A 7,968-nucleotide genomic window follows, 5' to 3' on the forward strand; every position below is an offset into this window, starting at 1 on the left:
GCATTTGGCAGTTGTTTGACTGGAGCTACCAATATAAAGTCCAAGGAGATCTCAATGCAAGTGAAGGAGGCCATCATTAGGCTGAAAAAAACAACATAAATCTATAAGAGAGATAGCAAAAACTTTAGGTGTGGCCAAATCAACAGTTGGGTGCACTCTTAAAAAGAAAGAAAGCACTGGTGAGCTCAACAACATCGAAAAGCCTGGAAGACCACAGAAGACAACTAAAGTGGATGAGTGCAGAATCCTTTCCTTGGTGAAGAAAAACCCCTTCACAACGTCAAGAGAAGTCAAGAATACTCTGGAGAAGGTAGGTGCATCATTGTCAAAATCTACAATCAAGAGACGACTTCGTGAATGTAAATACAGAGGGTTTACAACAAGGTGCAAACCACTAGTAACATTCAACAACAGGAAAGCCAGATTAGACTTTGGAAGAAAACATCTAAAAAAGCCTCCCATGTTCTGGAATAAGATTCTTTGGACTGATGAAACCAAGATTAACTTGTACCAGAATGATGGGAAGAGAAAATATGGTGAAAGAAAGGAACAGCTCATGATCCAAAGTATACCACCTCATGTGTCAAACATGGTGGAGGCAGTGTTATGGCATGGGCATGTATGGCTGCAAATGGAACGGGCTGACTGGTGTTTATTGATGATGTGACTACTGACAGAAGTAGCAAGATGAATTCTGAGGTGTATAGGGCTATACTCTCTGCTCACATTCAGCCAAATGCTACAAAACTGATAGGACGCTGCTTCGCAGTGCGGGTGGATAATGACCCTAAACATACTACAAAAGCAACTCAAGACTTTTGAAAGGCAAAGAAATGGAATATTCTTAAATGACCAAGTCAGTCGCCTGATCTCAACCCAATAGATCATGCTTTTCACTTACTGAAGACAAGACTGAGGGCAGAAAGACCCACAAACAAGCAGCAACTGAAGGTGGCTGCAGTGAAGGCCTGGCAAAGTATCTCCAGGGAGGAAACTCAGCATTTGAGTTTTGAGAACATGGGCTCCAGTCTTCAGGCAGTCATTGACTGCAAAGGATTTTCATCCAAGTATTAAAATGATGGTTATATTTACAATTATGTCACTTTGTCCAAACACCTTTGAGTCCCTGAAAATGGAGGTACTTTGCTGAAAATGGCTGTAATTCCTAAATGGTAAATGCCATATTTTTGTGGAACCTCTTAAAATAAAGCTGAAAGTCTACACTTTGATCACATCTTGATTGTTTTATTTCAATGGTGGTGTATAGTGGTGTAGAACTCCCTTTGCACCTCTTATCAGAGCCAATAAATCAAAAATGTCTTTGCTTTTTTTTTTTTTTTTTTTTTTTTTTTTTCGCTTAATTAGTAATAGAGTAATTGAAATATTGAAGATCAGGGCTCTATAAAAGGTTCAAGTCTACAGTTGCACCCTAATTTGAGGAAGAAAAGGGGTTGACCCATAAGGTATTCTCCTTGTTCTAACTTGCTTTTGCTGTTGTTTCAAGCCTGATCCCTGGTTATCACATGTCTGGAAAGATGAGACAAAAGAACTAAGGAGACGGAAAAAAAGAATGAGTTTTAAAGCACTAACAAAGTAAGACAGCATTACAGTGCTCTACTTCTTGACATTATGCTAATTTCACATTTTATGTTTTACATGGAATATTAGGGAAAAATTAGATGCTAACCAAGTGTGTGAATTCTGATTCTCCAGGGCAGTGGTCTTCTCTCAAACACTCATGTAATCAGCTTTAGTGAAGAGAGTGCCTTGCACTAGTATCTTTGCTACTGAAACAAGCAAATCTCAGACCTTTGCTAAGAAGCTCAATTCAATGCTCAGTTGTGCCTTCAGCCCGAGGGTAAGAAAACCACTTCCTATTATCAGTCTTTTAAAAATGTCAGTGATCAGTTTTTATTTTTTTTTAGATATTTAACTTAATGCTAAAAATTAAGGGATTAACTAGTTAATCCCTCTGATAGATTCAATTGAATAGCTATTCCTGACACAGCTACTTTGCATGGAGGACTATAATTTTGAAGATCTTGAGAAGAACACTTTTCACATTGAGTTGTGATTGTTTCTCCAAGAAAACAGGTGCTAATAAAATCTGAATAATGTAAAATAGCATTAACTTAACATTCATTATCTTCCTTTCTTAGAGTTTCATGAAGCAGCTTATAAGTGTAAAAAAAGCTGCAAAACAACATCAGGTTAGTGTGAAGTATATATGAAAAAAGGGTCAGTATAACAGCCAGTAACTGCTGACTTGTTTAAGACCAGGAAAACTGACTAAACTGTTTTTGGCCTTGGCTCTCGCATGTATCCACAGTTTTTTGCTTTTGCCCATGCTGTAGATGATAAGTTTGCAGAGTTGAGAGCAAAACGAGTGACTTCCATAGGAGAGGGAGATGAGCTAAATGGGCAGGAAGAGGCATTTGGGCTTGCACTACATTCAAGGTTAGTGATGCAACAGTACTTTAATAAAAAAAACAAAAAACAATTATATTCACCAGCAATTGCATTTGTTGTCCAAGATTGGCCTTCACATGCCTGCCACCTGACTGGGATTGCACTTGAACCCCACCTTCATCTTGCTGGTGGTGAGCTCATTGTCACCATTTCCAGTTGAGTCTGACTGTGTTAAGGTGTCCTGTTCAAGAGGTGCTTGTCTGCAGACACCACCCCAAGGCTGGATCCATGCATAGGTCCTTTTAGCCCTAATCTGGGCAAGCTACACTGTCTTTTTTTGGACCTTGCATGGTGGGTCTTTAGGAAGCATTAAGCTCCTGGCGACATAGTCCTGAGGTTCACCAAAATACACATTCCCCTTCATCATGACAAGGTCTAGAGGAACAATGAAGGTTTCCGCTCATGCCGTGGAATAGTGGATCAGCTCTTTATCCTTGCATGGCTTTAAGGGATCATTGGAGTATATTAATCAATTGTTTATGGATTTGGAGAAGACCTTTGATCATAAGCCTCAACATTTGTTGTGGGAGATACTGCAGAAGTACAGCATATCTGGATCTCTACTTTGTGTGATCTGGTATCTCTATGAGCACGTTCTTAGTGTTAATTCAAAAATGTTTATGGCAGGTAACGGACTCTATCAAGGGTGTGTTTGTCTCAATTCCTGTCTGTGGTTCTCATGGACAGGATATTGTGTTGCAACCAAGGTTAGAAGGGAGTCCAGTGTGGGGGAGCTAGAGGTAAAATATCATGCTTTCTTGACCCCATCCAAAGTGGATCTCAAGTATTTTGCTCCTGAATGTGAAGCAGCTGGGGTCAAAATTACTTAGCTTGACACCTCAAAGTCCAACCCCATTGTTCTCTGCTGAAAAAGAGTTGGGATGCTTCTTTCAGGTTAGGGAAAAAAAACCTTGCCACTGGTGTAGGAGTTTAAGTATATTTGGATCTAATTCATGAGTAATAAAAAACCAGGAGCCCAGTTTTCAGGTGAAGCTTTTTTTCTTGTTTTCTGTTAAATCTATGTTCCTATCCTCACTTATGGTCACGAGCTGTGGACAGTGGAAATGAGGTTCCTCCATAGGGTTGCTGGACTTACCCTCCATGGTAGGGTGAGGTGCTTGGCAAGCCAGGAGTAGCGTGTCAGAATAGAGTCACCACTCCCCATCGAGAGGAGCTAGTTGAGGTGGATTGGGCAAATTACAAGGATGCCTGCTGGTTGGTGGCCAGAGATAGAGAAGTCTGGGCTGACATTCTTAGCCTGTTGTCATCATTATCCTCATCAGAAAAAGCAGAAGGAAAATGATTGAATGAAATAAAAGCACTTGCATTTGGCTTCTTTAAAAGTAGTATTTCTTCCTGTAGGTTGCATGTGAAGAGTACCAGGGACTGAACGCCTAACAGATAGTTGGGACCCTCTGAGACACCGACTGCAGCCTGACAGCAGCATCTTAGATCACATCTCAGGCACCTTGTCTAACTTAATGTGTTATTAACATATTTATTTCTTGCATTTATAATAAATATTATGGTGATAAACAGCCTACATGTTTTGCCATTACAGCTCTCTCAGCACTTCATTCATAAGACTGTATTTCCCATGAAGTTGAAGAGGAGAAAAAATCTTCAGAGTGCTGAGTCAAGGTCTGTTCTTAGTCTGATTATAATTGACACTACTGACAGATGAATATGTTTTCCTTGCATTAAAGTTACTTGTTTTAAAATACTGTTTTCAGTACCTGATCTTGTTTTTTTGTCCATTCTTTTCAGATGCTCTACTTTATTAATAGAAGGAGGAATTAGGAATTATGCTCCTGATGACCATGTGGGCATTTTCCCAGGGAATCCACCTGATCTGGTGATGTGCATTCTGAGGCACCTCACTAATGCTCCTCCCACCAATCAGAGTGTCCAACTTGAATACCTTCCTGAGTCCTGTTCTGGTAACAGTCCTACTAAATCCCAGCATATACCTAAGGGATAATGCACAGCCAGTAGGTCATCATTACAAAAGATTATGTTGTCTTGCCCGGTCAGGGTTAATTTTTGCAATAATCAATGGTCGGCTGTACAATATATGTACGAAATTTAAATAAAAATAAAAATAAACTTTTAAAACAAAAATTATTTTGACAGAACATTTTATTTATTTTTTTTAACTCTAAATAGTAACATGAGCTACATAGCAATGTGAACACTACTAGACATCTCTTTGCCATCATTTCTCATTTATTTATTTATATAGTGCTTTAAACAGTTCTGTTTTACAGTATTAGCCTACATTTTTATATTTATTGTTAAGTGAGACAAGCTGATTGCAGCATGGAATATTGATATTAACACGTAACTGTTGGTTCCTGTTACTCAGAACAGAGTGTACCATATAGAGCCATATAATAATCAGGGATATTTTCTGTGGTTGTACAGCGGTTGACAAATGGAAGACAGATTCTCGTATCCCAGCTTGCTCTCTAGTCCAGGCTCTTACCTACCTCCTGGACATCACCGCACCACCTTCCCAAAGCTTCCTACGCAAGTTGTCACAAATGACCAAGAAGGAAGATGACCGTCAGCGCCTGCTAGAACTGGCATTGGTATGCTAAGTCCATATTTAATGTCTACAAAGAGCACAAACAAGTTTCTTTCGTTATCCTTAATGATGTTTAGATGGGATATACAGCAACTTATGAAAAGTAAATGATGTAACTTGGTATCTTTCTGCAGGACGTCAAGTGTTATTCAGAATGGAAGGCATTTAGTAGGTCCAACTTCCTGGAGGTTCTGGAGGAGTTTCCTTCCCTGGAGCTCTCTGCAGCCTTCTTCCTCAGCCAGCTACCCCTGCTGAAACCCCGCCTCTACTGTTAGCTCCTCCCCTGATCTCTACCCTCATGAACTTCACCTCACTGTTTCTGTAGTTAACTACCACACCAAAGGTAAAGGATAAACTGTAATAGTACTGCTCCTAGTTTTAACCAGTTTCTTAAGTGTAGGCTGTGAAAAATTGTAGGGTATTAACATTATACATGGTTTCTTTATTCTAAACAGATGGAAAGGGTCCTCTTCATTATGGTGTCTGCAGTACATGGCTCAAAAACCTCCATGAAGGACAGACAGTTCCTTGCTTTATTCATAGGTACTTAACCAATTGCTGTGACTCTTTTGCCATCCATTCTGACAATCTGGTGCCTTGAAATATACTTTACAGTTATGTCATGGTTATGATTTCAGATCCAATGGGTTTCATCTTCCTCCAGATCACACCACCCCGACTATCTTAATTGGAGCAGGCAGTGGCATTGCTCCCTTCTGCAGCTTCTATGAAATGAAAAATAAAGGCACTCCCAGATCCACTCCTGGACAATCTGAAATGTTATCTGTTTGTTATAGTGCATAAAGCAAAGTGTCTTATTGCAAGTCTTGAAAATAGTCCAATGATGCTGGTGTTTGGATGTCGTGGTGCAGACATGGATCATCTCTATAAAGAGGAGACTTTTAACATGGAAAAAAATGGCATTCTGAAGAGCATCACTCCTGCGTACTCTCGTCAGCCTGGTCTCCCCAAAGTATGGCTCATACTGCACATTTCACTTCCTCAAACACACATTTGCACACGTATACATACCTAGTGGAATTTAGCATAGCCAATCCACCTACTGACATCCTATCTGTCAAATAATTGAAAATCCAGGGAACATTTGCAGTTTGCAGGTCATTGGCAGTAATGGGGCAAAAACATTAGTCTGACTGGCAGTGATGGATCTCGCCAAAATTGATTTACAAAAGCAAAATTAATTTTATAGGGCAGTATAGCAATAATTAATTCGAGCATTCACTGACTAACTCACAAACACACTTGCTACATTTACTACCATACTGTCGGACAATAATAATTTTGCTTTTGTAAATGTATATGTTTAATTATTTTGACAATTTCTATACTTTAAATGCTTACTGCTGACACTGGCATATCTATAACCCAACTATGTGGAGGCGTTATACTGTTTCTATACTTTTTATACTGTTTTGACTCAGACTCTGCCTCTCTCATCTACCTGTACCTCATATCCTTATAAAATTTATAGATCCTTATAAAGTCATATAAAGCATTGGTGTTAGCATATGGTGTATTAACAGTCAAATATCTTACTAGAATGGGAAAAAGAATCATTATTCTAAATACATTTTTGCTTAAATTTTAGTTGAAAATGGTGTGACTGTTGCAGGAAAAAAATGTTAAATTGTGATATAAAATGGTGTTATAATACTACATGTACATATTTATACAAATACATAAAATTTGTTTACCATAAATTCATTTTTTAAACGTGTGTATACAGTAACTTACATAAGTTGTTGTTCCTCCTTCGGCTGCTCCCGTTAGGGCTTGCCACAGTGGATCATTGGTCCGCATATTTGACTTGGCACAGTTTTTATGCCAGATGCCCTTCCTGATGCAGCCCTCCCCAGTTTGACCCAGGCTTAGGACCAGCACTGGGAGTGCACTGTTGTGTGCAACTCCAGTGGCTGGGGTTGGCTCCCTGGCCGGGAATTGAACCCGGGCCGCAGTGGTGAAAGCCTAACCACTAGTCCTCCAGAGACCCCACAGTACCTTACATAAGTATTCACAAGTATTCACCCCCTTGAACTTTTCCACATTTCGGAATGATGTCAACCTGTGTGCGGTTAACACAAGTGTCTTTTGTGTTAAATATATTTAAGTGCTGCTACAGCCTATATTATAATGAGTAAGGGGCATCTTTGCTAGATAGCTATCTACAAAGCTAAAAACTTGTATGGATTAACATGAGCTAGCTAGTTGTTGAACTTGGCAATCTACTGAAACCCCAACAGCATTTGTTATCAAGTTATCTAGGCAGCTAATGTTTCCTTTCTTTATATACTCTTCCTTGAGCATGGCTCACATGGTTAGTTAACATCATTCTTCAAAATGTTTTCCTCAGATATAGAATATTTTTGGACTAGTTGTGTCAATTGTAGACATAAAAAGGCACAGTAGGCTTAAGGTTGTGTGTTTACTAAACTGCTAATAGTGTGAAATGTGTTTCTTGAGGATAAAGTCTATTTGCAGTCTGTGGCAGTGTGAGACACTGTCATGTCTGATAAATGTTTCTGTTGAAAAATAATTGTTTTCATTCACCTTAGATGAATTTTTATGTGGTTCATTTTTTATGCTTATCTTTCCACCTGAGTAAATATCTTAAATGTCACAGACAAAATGAATTGCAGATTTTTCCAGTAGCTGACAACTGTGTATTTAACTCATCAAACCAGTCATTATGAGATCCAATGAAAGCATCCTAAAAATCTGTAAAAACAAACAAACAAACAAAGAAACATTTCACGTGAATCCCATGTGAACGCACTGCATTAAATCACTACCCATGCACTCTTCTAAAGATTTTTTTTAAATGTGAATAAGCAGACACACTTAGTTGCAATGGTACTTTTCAATGAAACTGCTTCTAAATTTTCTTAAGTGCA

The 7,968-nt window shown here is 38.9% G+C and overlaps 1 pseudogene; it reads left to right on the forward strand.

Moving 5' to 3' along the window:
* Positions 1-3,083: 3,083 nt before the first annotated feature.
* LOC113539115 (nitric oxide synthase, inducible-like) lies at positions 3,084-6,033 on the forward strand (annotated as a pseudogene).
* The last annotated feature ends 1,935 nt before the right edge of the window (positions 6,034-7,968 follow it).

The sequence above is a fragment of the Pangasianodon hypophthalmus genome, chromosome 14 (assembly GCF_027358585.1).
Source record: "Pangasianodon hypophthalmus isolate fPanHyp1 chromosome 14, fPanHyp1.pri, whole genome shotgun sequence".
In the NCBI taxonomy this organism is placed as follows: domain Eukaryota; kingdom Metazoa; phylum Chordata; class Actinopteri; order Siluriformes; family Pangasiidae; genus Pangasianodon; species Pangasianodon hypophthalmus.